This window comes from Arachis stenosperma, chromosome 2 (assembly GCF_014773155.1).
Source record: "Arachis stenosperma cultivar V10309 chromosome 2, arast.V10309.gnm1.PFL2, whole genome shotgun sequence".
Taxonomy (NCBI): domain Eukaryota; kingdom Viridiplantae; phylum Streptophyta; class Magnoliopsida; order Fabales; family Fabaceae; genus Arachis; species Arachis stenosperma.
In genome coordinates, this window is record NC_080378.1 from 79,160,164 (window position 1) to 79,173,849 (window position 13,686).

General features: G+C 39.6%; 1 non-coding gene across 1 annotated transcript; it reads left to right on the plus strand.

The window, feature by feature from the left end:
- Nucleotides 1-2,167: 2,167 nt before the first annotated feature.
- On the plus strand, nt 2,168-2,275 carry LOC130963900 (small nucleolar RNA R71). The gene has a single exon (XR_009080017.1). It is a non-coding gene; the product is annotated as a small nucleolar RNA R71 (small nucleolar RNA).
- The last annotated feature ends 11,411 nt before the right edge of the window (nt 2,276-13,686 follow it).

Consider the following 13,686-nt stretch of genomic DNA (forward strand, 5'->3'; position numbering starts at 1 on the left):
TCCCATGACTCGGAGGTGGAAGCTTTTGCCTTCCCTTTCCTCTTTCTAGAGGTTTCTCCGGCCTTGGATGCCATAAATGGTTATGGAAAAACAAAAAGCAATGCTTTTACCACACCAAACTTAAAAGGTTTGCTCGTCCTCGAGCAAAAGAAGAAAGAAGAGAGTAGAAGAAGAAGAAATGGAGGAGAGGGAGAGTGGTAGAGGTGATTGGTGAATGGGTGAAGAAGAAGAGAGGGGGTGGTGAGGTAGGTGGGGATCCGGTGTGGTCCACAGATCCTTAGGTGTCAAGGAAAAGTCATCCCTGCACCAAATGGCATTCAAAATCACGTTTTGAGCCAATTCTGGCGTTAAACGCCGGGCTGGTGCCCCTTTCTGGCGTTTAACGCCAGGTTCTTGCCCTTTCCTGGCGTTTAACGCCAGTCTAGTGCCCCTTTCTGGCGTTAAACGCCCAGAATGGTGCCAGACTGGGCGTTAAACGCCCAACTGCTAGCCTTACTGGCGTTTAAACGCCAGTGAGTTCTTCCTCCAGGGTGTGCTGTTTTTCTTCCTGTTTTTCATTCTGTTTTTGCTTTTTCAATTGATTTTGTGACTTCTCATGATCATCAACCTACAAAAAACATAAAATAACAAAGGAAAATAGTTAATTTTAAAACATTGGGTTGCCTCCCAACAAGCGCTTCTTTAATGTCATTAGCTTGACAGAGGACTCTCATGGAGCCCCACAGATACTCAGAGCAATGTTGGAACCTCCAAACACCAAACTTAGAGTTTGAATGTGGGGGTTCAACACCAAACTTAGAGTTTGGTTGTGGCCTCCCAACATCAAACTTAGAGTTTGACTGTGGGGGCTCTGTTTGTCTCTGATTTGAGAGAAGCTCTTCATGCTTCTTCTCCATGGTGACAGAGGGTTTTCCTTGAGCCTTAAACACAAAGGATTCTTCATTCACTTGAATGATCAGTTCACCTCCATCAACATCAATCACAGCCTTTGCTGTGGCTAGGAAGGGTCTACCAAGGATGATGAATTCATCCATGCACTTCCCAGTCTCTAGGACTATGAAATCAGTAGGGATGTAATGGTCTTCAACCTTTACCAAAACATTCTCTACAAGTCCATGAGCTTGTTTTCTTGAGTTGTCTGCCATCTCCAGTGAGATTCTTGCAGCTTGTACCTCAAAGATCCCTAGCTTCTCCATTACAGAGAGAGGCATGAGGTTTACACTTGACCCTAAGTCACACAGGGCCTTCTTGAAGGTCATGGTGCCTATGGTACAAGGTATGGAAAACTTCCCAGGATCTTGTCTCTTTTGAGGTAATTTCTGCCTAGACAAGTCATCCAGTTCTTTGGTGAGCAAGGGAGGTTCATCTTCCCAAGTCTCATTTCCAAATAACTTGTCATTTAGCTTCATGATCGCTCCAAGGTATTTAGCAACTTGCTCTTCAATGACATACTCATCCTCTTCAGAGGAAGAATACTCATCAGAGCTCAAGAAAGGCAGAAGTAAGTCCAATGGAATCTCTATGGTCTCATTTTGAGCCTCAGATTCCCATGGTTCCTCATTGGGGAACTCAGAGGAGGTTAGTGCACGCTCATTGAGGTCTTCCTCAGTGGCGTCCACCTCCTCTCTTTCCTCTCCATATTCGGCCATGGTTATGGCTTTGCACTCTCCTTTTGGATTTTCTTCTGTATTACTTGGGAGAGTACTAGGAGGGAGTTCAGTAATTTTCTTGCTCAGCTGTCCCACTTGTGCCTCCAAATTCCTAATGGAGGACCTTGTTTCGGTCATGAAACTTTGAGTGGTTTTGATTAGATCAGAGACCATGGTTGCTAAGTCAGAGGGGTTCTGCTTAGCATTCTCTGTCTGTTGCTGAGAAGATGATGGAAAAGGCTTGTTATTACTAAACCTGTTTCTTCCACCATTATTATTATTGAAACCTTGTTGAGGTCTCTCTTGATTCTTCCATGAGAAATTTGGGTGATTTCTCCATGAAGAATTATAGGTGTTTCCATAGGGTTCTCCTAGGTAATTCACCTCTTCCATTGAAGGGTTCTCAGGATCATAAGCTTCTTCTTCAGATGAAGAGATCCTCCAGCAGAGCTATCCAAAGACATCTTGGATAGTTCAGAGAGACCATCATAGAAAATACCTATGATGCTCCATTTAGAAAGCATGTCTGAGGGACATTTTCTGATTAATTGTTTGTATCTTTCCCAAGCTTCATAGAGGGATTCTCCATCCTTCTGTCTGAAGGTTTGGACTTCCACTCTAAGCTTGCTCAATTTTTGAGGTGGAAAGAACTTTGCCAAGAAGGCATTGACTAGCTTTTCCCAAGAGTCCAGGCTTGCTTTAGGCTGAGAATCCAACCATATTCTAGCTCTGTCTCTTACAGCAAAAGGGAATAGCATGAGTCTATAGACCTCAGAGTCTACCCCATTAGTCTTGACAGTGTCACAGATTTGCAAGAACTCAGCTAAAAACTGATGAGGATCTTCCAGTGGAAGTCCATGGAACTTGCAATTCTGTTGCATTAGAGAAACTAATTGAGGCTTAAGCTCAAAGTTGTTTGCTCTAATGGCAGGGATAGAGATGCTTCTCCCATAGAAGTCGGGAGTAGGTGCAGTAAAGTCACCCAGCACCTTCCTTGAATTATTGGCATTGTTGTTGTTTTCGGCTGCCATGGCTTCTTCTTCCTTGAAGATTTCTGTTAGGTCCTCAACTATGAACGTGTGCCTGACAACCACCTCCGTTCATAGAGATTTGTGCCTTAGCTTCTCTTAGCTTTTGCTTCAAGGTTCTTTCAGGTTCAGGGTCAGCTTCAACAGGAATGCCTTTGTCTCTGCTCCTGCTCATATGAAAGAGAAGAGAACAAGAAAATATGGAATCCTCTATGTCACAGTATAGAGATTCCTTGAGGTGTCAGAGGAAAAGAAATTTAGAAGGCAGAAGTAGAAAATTCGAACTTATCAAAGAAGATGGAGTTCGAATTTTGCATTAAGGGATAGTGTTAGTCCATAAATGGAAGGATGTAAGAAGAAGGGAAGTAATTTTCGAAAATTAAGTAAAAGATTTTGAAAATATTTTTGAAAAACACTAATTGATTTTCGAAAATAAAAGTGGGAAAGAAATCAAATGATTTTTGAAAAAGATTTTGAAATTAGAAATTAAAAAGATTTGATTGAAATTATTTTGAAAAGATGTGATTAAAAAGATTTGATTGAAAAGTTATGGTTTTAAAAAGATATGATTGAAAAGATATGATTTGAAAACAATTTTAAAAAGATTTGATTTTTTAAAAATTAATGACTTGCCTAACAAGAAAAGATATGATTCAAACATTAAACCTTCCTCAACAGAAAAGGCAACATACTTGAAATGTTCAATCAATTCATTAATTGTTAGTAAGTATCTTTGAAAAAGGAAAGAAATTGATTTTGAAAACATTTGATTGAAAAGATTTGATTTGAAAAAGATTTGATTTTGAAAAACTTTGAAAACTTGAAAAAAAATTGATTTGAAAAACAAAATCTTCCCCCTTGTGCCATCCTGGCGTTAAACGCCCAGAATGGTGCACATTCTGGCGTTTAACGCCCAAAACTCTACCCTTTTGGGCGTTAAACGCCCAACCAGGTACCCTGGCTGGCGTTTAAACGCCAGTCTGTCTTCTTCACTGGGCATTTTTGAATGCCCAGCTTTTTCTGTATAATTCCTCTGCAGTATATTCTGAATCTTCAATTCTCTGTATTATTGACTTGAAAAGATACAAATTAAAAATATTTTTGGATTTTTAATAATGAGGAATAATCAAAATGCAAATAAAATCAAATAATAATGCATGCAAGACATCAAACTTAGCAGTCTGTATACCATTGACACTAACAAAATGAGAATGCATATAACAAAACACTCAAGTCAATAGAATTCAAAGATCAAAACAAGGAAATCATCAAGAACAACTTGAAGATCAATGAGGACACATGCATGAATGCAATAAGAACAGAAACATGCAATTGATACTAAACTTAAGATGAGACTCTAGACTCAAACAAGACATCTTTTTGGATTTTATGATTTTGTAATTTTTTTTTGTGTTTTTTCGAAAATTAAGTGAAAAGGAAAATAAAGGTATCAAAATTCTTAATGAGAATTCCAGGAATCATGCAATGTTAGTCTAAAGCTTTAGTCTAAAGAAATTAGACATGGCCGGCCAAGCTTCAGCAGGACATTGCATTCAAGAGCTAAATTGATGAGAATCAATCAGCTTTGGTGATGATAAGAACATCACCTTGAAACACTAGAATTCATTCTTAAGAACTCTGAAGAAAAATACCTAATCTAAGCAACAAGATGAACCGTCAGTTGTCCATACACAAACAATCCCCGGCAACGGCGCCAAAAACTTGGTGCGCAAAATTGTGATCACTACAACTTCACACAACTAACCAGCAAGTGCACTGGGTCGTCCAAGTAATACCTTACGTGAGTAAGGGTCGATCCCACGGAGATTGTTGGTATGAAGCAAGCTATGGTCATCTTGTAAATCTTAGTCAGGCAGACTCAAATGGATATGGTAATGAACGAAAATAACATAAAAGATAAAGATAGAGATACTTATGTAATTCATTGGTAGAAACTTCAGATAAGCGCATGAAGATGCCTTCCCTTCCGTCTCTCTGCTTTCCTACTGTCTTCATCCAATCCTTCCTACTCCTTTCCATGGCAAGCTCGTGTAGGGTTTCACCGTTGTCAATGGCTACCTCCCATCCTCTCAGTGAAAGCGATTGCATATGCCCTGTCACGGCATAGCGGAATTCAGCTGTCGGTTCTCGGTCAGGCCGGAATAATATCCATCGATACTTTTGCGTCTGTCACTAACGCCCCGCCTGCTAGGAGTTTGAAGCACGTCACAGTCATTCAATCATTGAATCCTACTCAGAATACCACAGACAAGGTTTAGACCTTCCGGATTCTCTTGAATGCCGCCATCAGTTCTCGCCTATACCACGAAGATTCCGGTTAAAGAATCCAAGAGATAAACATTAGAGCCTCGTTTGCTTGTAGAACAAGAGTGGTTGTCAGTCACTTTGTTCATGAGTGAGAATGATGATGAGCGTCACATAATCATCACATTCATCAAGTTCTTGAATGCGAATGAATATCTTGGACAAAGAACAAGCGGAATTGAATAGAAGAACAATAGTAATTGCATTAATACTCGAGGTACAGCAGAGCTCCACACCTTAATCTATGGTGTGTAGAAACTCCACCGTTGAAAATACATAAGAACAAAAGTGATCATTGGTTTCGGCCCCAGAGAGGGAACCAGAGGAACCAAGATCTGATCTAAGAACTAGATGTCCAAAGATGAAAAATACAATAGTAAATGGTCCTATATATAGAGAACTAGTAGCCTAGGGTGTACAGAGATGAGTAAATGACATAAAAATCCACTTCCGGGCCCACTTGGTGTGTGCTTGGGCTTAGTAATGAAGCATTTTCGTGCAGAGACTCTTCTTGGAGTTAAACGCCAGCTTTTATGCCAGTTTGGGCGTTTAACTCCCATTTGGGTGCCAGTTCCAGCGTTTAACGCTGGGATTTCTTGAGGTGACTTTGAACGCCGGTTTGGGCCATCAAATCTTGGGCAAAGTATGGACTATCATATATTGCTGGAAAGCCCAGGATGTCTACTTTCCAACGCCGTTGAGAGCGCGCCAATTGGGCTTCTGTAGCTCCAGAAAATCCACTTCGAGTGCAGGGAGGTCAGAATCCAACAGCATCTACAGTCCTTTTCAGTCTCTGAATCAGATTTTTGCTCAGGTCCCTCAATTTCAGCCAGAAAATACCTGAAATCACAGAAAAACACACAAACTCATAGTGAAGTCCAGAAAAGTGAATTTTAACTAAAAACTAATAAAAATATACTAAGAACTCAACTAAAACTACCAAAAACATACTAAAAACAATGTCAAAAAGTGTATAAATTATCCGCTCATCACCTAACTACCCATAGTCTCACTTTTGTGTTTTTCACCTACTCATGTATTAAAATGTTCTTTCATTTTAACTCATATGCATTTATCTTTTTATTGAACTTAACATTGGGGTGCCTTTATTCCCCTAAAATTAGATTTTTCTCTCTCTTTTTTGAAAGCATTATAACATCAATGCAATTGGTTTTCATAATTTCATATGAGTAGTATTCAAATTCTTAATATTTATCAATTAAGCAACATACATTCTTATTACCCATAGTTCCCATAGTTTTCCACACTTAATTTGACACATAATCCCTATCTTAAGCTAGCCAAAGGTTTAATTGGGATAGTTCATTATTTTTTCACTTAAGGCTAGTGATGTGGTAACATAAAGAATAAAAGGGAATTAAAAGGCTCAAAGTAGTGAACAAAGGTAATTAGAATGGTAGGCTAATTGGGATAGTGAGCTAATAATAAATAATGGCCTCAATCATACATATGCATGAATACATTAAATAATGGACACATAGAATAAAACAAACCATAGATTGCAATCATAGAGGAGAGAAAATACACAAGAATAAAAATAAAATAATGGTTAAATAATGTAACTATACAATTAGGCTCAAAATCTCATTGGGTTGTGTGTTCTAGCTATAAACCATGTTCCAAATACAATTTTCAGACAAGTTTAACATAGTTTTTTTCGATTTAAATTAGTGAAATACTATAAAATAGGGTCTTGAAAAGAAACCTATTATTTTTCAACCAAGTAGAACATACATGAAAACACTTATTATTACGCAATCTATTCTATCTAACAGAAGAAGAGAAAACAATTGGTGTTAAGAAAGAGTAATTACCTCTGGAAGTCAGGTACTGACCGACTTCCCCACACTTAAAGCTTGGCACCGTCCTCGATGCCATCAGTCAGGAACAAAGGGGAGCTGGTAATACATCTCCACAGTCGGGGTCGTCATGGCTCCCAGTGCTGGTAGGTGAAGTGGATTCTGGAGTGTTTGGTTCTTCTTCAGGTGGGTGGTTGCCAACAATCAGCTCCTTAGGGTATGTAAATCGGCGCTTGCGACGGCGCTCCATTTGCTTTTCCTGCCAGTCTAGCCGGTCCAACCTATGTAGTATCTGAAGGAGTAGCTAATTTGTTGATGGTGCTTGTGATGTGGAAGGAGAGGGAATATCTCCGGCCGGGTCGGCAGTCCGGCTGATAGTGGCTGCCGGTGGTCGGATGTATTTTCCGTTGGGAACTTTTTGATTATCTCGTGGAATCATGGCCTTGGTGTCCCCAGCTCTGTAGGAGACTCCGGTGACTGAGACTAGATCTGAAACCAGGGCGGAAAAAAGTAGGTTGCCTGCAATCTGTACGTGTCCCATGGCTTGCCGGAGGTGTCTTGGTAAGTTGAGGGGCTGGTCTGTAAAGATACACCAGATGAGAACAGCCATGTCGGCAGTGAAGGAGGATTCGTGAGTGCTTGGAAAGACGTAGTGGGACATGATTTGTGCCCACACTGGAGCCTCCAAGGTAAGTGTTGAAGCCAATATACCCTTGGGTCGGGATGGATGGTATCCATAGATCCATCTGCTGTCAGGTTGTGCTATAACTCTGAGGAAGTCGTCCCAGTCAAATTGGTATGTCTGGCGCTTGAGAAAGGCTTCTTGGTATGCATCCAATCCTTCTGGAGTAGGGGGAAGATCTAAAGTTTGCTGAATGGCCCTTTCAGATATAGGGACTTACTTCTGATGGACATAGACAGACTGCAGGTTTGACATGTGAAAATTGGAGTAGAATTTAACTACCCATGAAAGGTTGACCTGCCTTGGCTGCCTCCGTAAGAATCTCCACTGTTTGCGCTCAATACGGGGCTCTACAAGATCAACAATATTGGTAGGGAAGACGAGGAGGTGCTCATTGTTGTAATTCCACTCAGCGAGGATGGGAAACATCTGCTCACAGTAGCGGTTAGTGAACCGAGCAGTGTCCTTTGCTGGAAAAGATTTCGCGGCTTCATCAACCTTGATACCTCTTGTCCCGCTTTGTTGATGGCTTGACCGAAGTTGAGGGTGGTTCCCCCGCTGGTGCTCTTTTCGTTCCTCTCCTTGCTAGTGGTTTGTCAGCGGCTTCCTTTTTATCCTTTTTGGTGGCCATCCTGAAAAGGGAAAAGAGAAGTACATGTAAGTCCAAGGGTTGAGGCAAGGAAGAGGACATTACAAGTGATAATCTTGCCAAGGTAAAGAAGGATGTCGTTAACACATGGTCGCGACTTTATGTAATTAGGACATTAATGGAAATATAGCAAGATAGAGGAAGGCAATTAAATGCAAGATGTTTATTAGCATGCAGGCAAAGGCATGAGTAGCATAGATCAATCATTAATTACAGAAAATGTATTATCACTCGTAACAAACTAACAAGCATGTTTGTATTGACAATTATATTTAATTAATAAAATATAATAAAGATTTTGTGAAAAACAGGCATTAGAGTAGAAGAATAGAATATTTAAGAATGCATAATGCCATACGGGATTTTTCACAAACACTTGGTATGCATGTTAAATATACAAGGGAAAGTAGTAAATCATAACATGTACGGAACCCAAGAATACTTAATATTAATTGTCAAACAATTCCATAATAATCCACAAGCAATTATAGAAGAAAACAAACATCCAATTAAATGGCTAACACCAATTAAAATAATGCAAAAATAAATAAACAATGAAAAGAAAAAGAGAGAATAAAAAGAAAGAACCTTGAGAAGGAGGTGATAAAGAGAGAGGTGACGGAGAATGTGAGTTAAGACAATGTGAGGGAAGGGGGAAGAAGAAAAGAGGAGTAAAGGTTGAAGAAGAAAAAGAAAAGAGAAAGAATGTAGAATAAAGGAGAAAGAAAGAAGAAAGAAATTAGGATTGAGAAAGAAAAGATAAGAAAAGTGGCATTGCTGGGTTCTGGTGACGCGGCGCTGTTGACGCGTACGCGTGGGGCGCGCAATTGGGGAGGCGACGCGAGAGCGTTGCGCACGCGTACGCGTGACCGTGTTTGTGCTACGCACACGAAGCCAGCCTCGCGCATGCACAGCTCTCTGTTCACTCAATGTCGTGGCCCAACTTTGCATATGACGCATGCGCGTCCTTGCTCAAAAACTGAAAACGACGCGCACACGTCAGAGACGCGTACGCATGGGTGATTTTGTGCCTCTAGCACAGTGCCAGCACCAGGCCATCACAACTTTCGGCTAATACACCTTTTACGTCGATTTTTCAAGGCCACGCCTGTGCGTTATTGACGCATACGCGTCGCCTGCCAAAATTCCAAGTGACGCGTACGTGGTGCATGGAATTACAATCACACCTTTGCAACTCCGCACAACAAACCAGCAAGTGCACTGGGTCGTCCAAGTAATACCTTACATGAGTATGGGTCGATCCCATGGAGATTGCCGGCTTGAAGCAAGCTTTGGTTATCTTGTAAATCTTAGTCAGGAAATTAGTGGTAAAAATGATTTTGTTTATGAAAAGTAAATAACATGAAATAAATGATACTTGTGATTCAGTAATGAGGAACAGGTTGAGGTTCCGGAGATGCTCTATCGTTTGAATCTCTACTTTCCTACTTTCTTCTTTTCCAAACACGTATGGCTTCCTTCCATGGCAGGCTGTATGATCCTCTCAGTGAAAATGGTTCAAGTACAGTTTCTGCACGGCTAATCAACTGTCGGATTTCTCGTCTCGGATGAAAAATACCAGGCATAGCCACCGCACGGCTAATCATCTGTCGGTTCTCACTTGTGTCGGAATAGGATCTCTCTATCCTTTTGCACACTGTCACTGCGCCCAATATTTGTGAGTTTGAAGCTCCTCACAGTCATCCCCTTCCAGATCCTACTCGGAATACCACAGACAAGGTTTAGACTTTCCAAATCTCAGGAATGCTGCCAATTGGTTCTAGCCTCTACCACAAAGGTTCTAATCTCACGGACTCGGTCCGTGGATCAGAGACCCAAGAGATATGCACTCAAGCTATCTCCCAATGACTACATTGAGCTCAAATAGAACAGGAGTGGTTGTCAGGCACGCATTCATAAGGTTGAGGATAATGATGAGTGTCACGGATCATCATATTCTCTATTTTGAAGTACGAGTGAGTATCTTAGAATAGAATCAAGCGTGATTGAATAGAAAACAATAGTAATTGCATTAATCCATTGAAACATAGCAGAGCTCCTCACCCCCACCTATGCGGTTTAGAGACTCATGTCGTAGAAGATACAATATGAAATGTAAAAAATGTCATAAGTTCCTAAATGAATCTCTAAAAGTAGTTTTTATACTAAACTAGTAACCTAGGTTTACAGAAAATGAGTAACTAAGTACAGATAGTGCAGAAATCCACTTCCAGAGTCCACTTGGTGAGTGTTTGGGCTGATCTTTGAAGCTTTCACGTGCATAGGTCATTCTTGGAGTTAATCGGCAGCTTGGGTGCTAGTTTGGGCATTTAACTCCAGTTTTGGTGCAGTTTTGGCGTTTTACGCCCGAAAAGAGTTTCTGGCTGGCGTTTAACGCCATTTTGGGCCATCAAATCTCTGGCAAAGTATGAAATATTATACATTGCTAGAAAGCCCAAGATGTCTACTTTCCAACTCAATTGAGAGCGCGCCGATTAGGCTTCTGTAGCTCTAGAAAATCCATTTCGAGTACAGAAGGGTCAGAATCCAACAGCATCTGCAGTCCTTTCTCAGCCTCTGAATTAGATTTTTGCTCAGGTCCCTCAATTTCAGTAAGAAAATACCTGAAATTACAGAAAAATACACAAACCCATAGTGTAGTCCAAAAATGTGATTTTTGAGTAAAAATTAATAAAAATATAACAAAACGTAAATGAAACATGCTAAAAACTATATGAAAACACTATCAAAAAACGTATAAAATATCCGCTCATCACAACACCAAACTTAAACTGTTGCTTGTCCCCAAGGAACTAGTCAAATAAAATAGGATAAAAAGAAGATTATGGTGCAAAAAAATCTCAGAGTCTTTAATGATGCTCAAATTCAAATTAGATGAGCGGGGCTTAGAGCTTTTTGCTTCTGAATAGTTTTGGCATCTCATTTTATCCCCTGAAATTTAGAATGATTGGCTTCTTTCAGAACTCAGCATGCAGATAGTATTATTAATTCTCCTAGTTTAGTATGTTGATTCTTGAACACAGCTACTTTATGAGTCTTGGCCGTAACCCTAAGCATCTTATTTTCCAGTATTACCACTGGATACATGAATGCTAGAGACACATAACTAGGTGAACCTTTTCAGATTGTGACTTAGCTTTGCTAGAGTCCCTAGTTAGAGGTGCCCAGAGTTCTTAAGCACACTCTTTTTACTTTGGATCACGACTTTAACCACTCAGTCTCAAGCTTTTTACTTGGACCTTCATGACACAAGCACATGGTTAGGGACAGCTTGATTTAGCCGCTTAGGCTAGGATTTTATTCCTGTGGGCCCTTCTATCCACTGATGCTCAAAGCCTTGGATCCTTTTTACCCTTGCCTTTTATTTTAAAGGGTTACTGGCTTTTTCTGCTTGCTTTTTCTTTTTCTTCATTTTTCGCAAGCTTTGTGTTCTTCACTACTTTTTCTTGCTTCAAGAATCAATTTTATGATATTTTAGATTAGCAATAACATTTTTTTGTTCACCTCATACTTTCAAAAAACAAACACTACTCAAATTTTAGTGTAAAAAAAATGCACTGTTTATGCATTCATTCAGAGAGCTAAAGTAATGCCACCACATATAAATAATATGAATTTTTCTTATTTTATACTCAAAATATCTGCACCCTTGCTCTTCTAAAAAAATCTACTATTTTATTCATGTTTGATGATGATAAGAAGAGTAAATTATACCCGGATTGATAAAAATAATACTAATGCTCATGCAACTCTAATACTAATGCTCATACAACTCTTAAAATAGGTCTCTAATAACCAAAGTTATCACAGAATTAGAACTCAACAGCCTTTATTTTGAGAGAGAGGTGCTCCCTCAATCTGTGGGACGGCTAGCTCTTCAAGGGATAGCTTCTGGCACTTTAGCTCCTGTAGCTCATGCCCTTGCTTCTCTTGTTCCTTGAGCAGTTTGCAAAGCATGCTGTTTTGATTCTGTTACTCTTCTTTGAGTTGCTCCATAGCTTCTTGTAGCTTGATGATAGATGCTTCTAAGCGGGCTGACGAACAGATTTTCTATCGGTAAAGAATAAAAGTAATCGCGTTGTAAGTATAGTTTCTAAACCAACAGAAAATCCTTTCGTACAAACGTTTGGTTGTCACAAGTAACAAAAACCAATAAAAATAAATAACTGAAGTATTCAAACCTTGGGTCGTCTTCTCAAGAAATTGAAGGGAAGTATGACTTATTATTGGTTATGGAAAAAGATGTGTTTTTGGGCTTTTGAAACAGAGAACAAGTAATTTAAATAACACGAATTAATAAATTAATAATTAAGAAAAACTCTTGGCAAGATGAGAGAACTGGAATTCCCATCCCAGTTATCCTTATCAGGTGTGGTGAGAATTGGGTTTTAGTCCCACTTAGTTATCCCTTATTAAATAAAGGAAAGTCAAGTGGACTAATTAAATTGATCCTCAAGTCCTAGTCAACTTTTAGAGCGATCCAAATCAATTAGCAATTGCCAATTTCAACCACTTACTGAGTTTGATAACTCAAGTGTTACCAATTAATTAACCAAAGCCAAAAGGGAAGAAAATCTACTCGAATGAAAATAATTTGGATAAAGCGAGAGCATCAATAACATAAATTAAAGAAAACAATCATAAGTCTGAAATACCTAAAATTGTATTAAATAGAAAATCACTCTAAACATAAAGAATTCATAAACTAAATTGAGAAAATAAATAAAAGGAACATTGAACCTGTGATTGAAGAAGATGAAATCCTAATCCTAAGAGAGAGGAGAGAACCTCTCTCTCTAAAAACTACATCTAAACCTAAAATTGCATGTATGATCTAATTTGTTGAGTCTCTGCATGTTCCCTGACTTTAATCCGTGTTTCTGTGCCAAAATCTGGGTCAAAATGTGGCCCAAAATCGTCTTCAGCGTATTCTGTAATTTTTGCAGATCGCGCATGTCATGCGTACGCGTCGGTCACGCGTACGCGTCGTTTGACGATTTTCCTCTCCACGCGTGCACGTCAGGCACGCACTCGCGTCGTTTGCGCGAACTCTAATCCACGCGTTCGCGTGCTTGACGCGTCGATGTGATTTTGTCCAAATCGTGCGCACACGTCATCCATGCGTGCGCGTCACTGTTCGCTGGTTGTCTCCTTAATTTCTTGTGCCTTCCATTTTTGCAAGCTTCCTCTCCATTCTCTAAGCCATTTCTGCCCTATGAAGCCTGAAACACTTAACGCACAGATCACAACATCGAATGGTATAAAAGAGAAATTAAAATACATAATTTAAAGCTTTAGGAAGCAAGTTTTCAATCGTAGAATAAATTTGTGAAGGAAGTGTAATATCATGCAATTCATATGAATAAGTGGGTGAAAAGCTGATAAAAACCACTCAATTTAGCACAAGACAAACCATAAAATAGTGGTTTATCAACCTCCCCATAGTTAAACATTAGCATGTCCTCATGCTAAGCTCAAGGAGACAAAGAGAATGAATAAGGGAAAGTGAGAC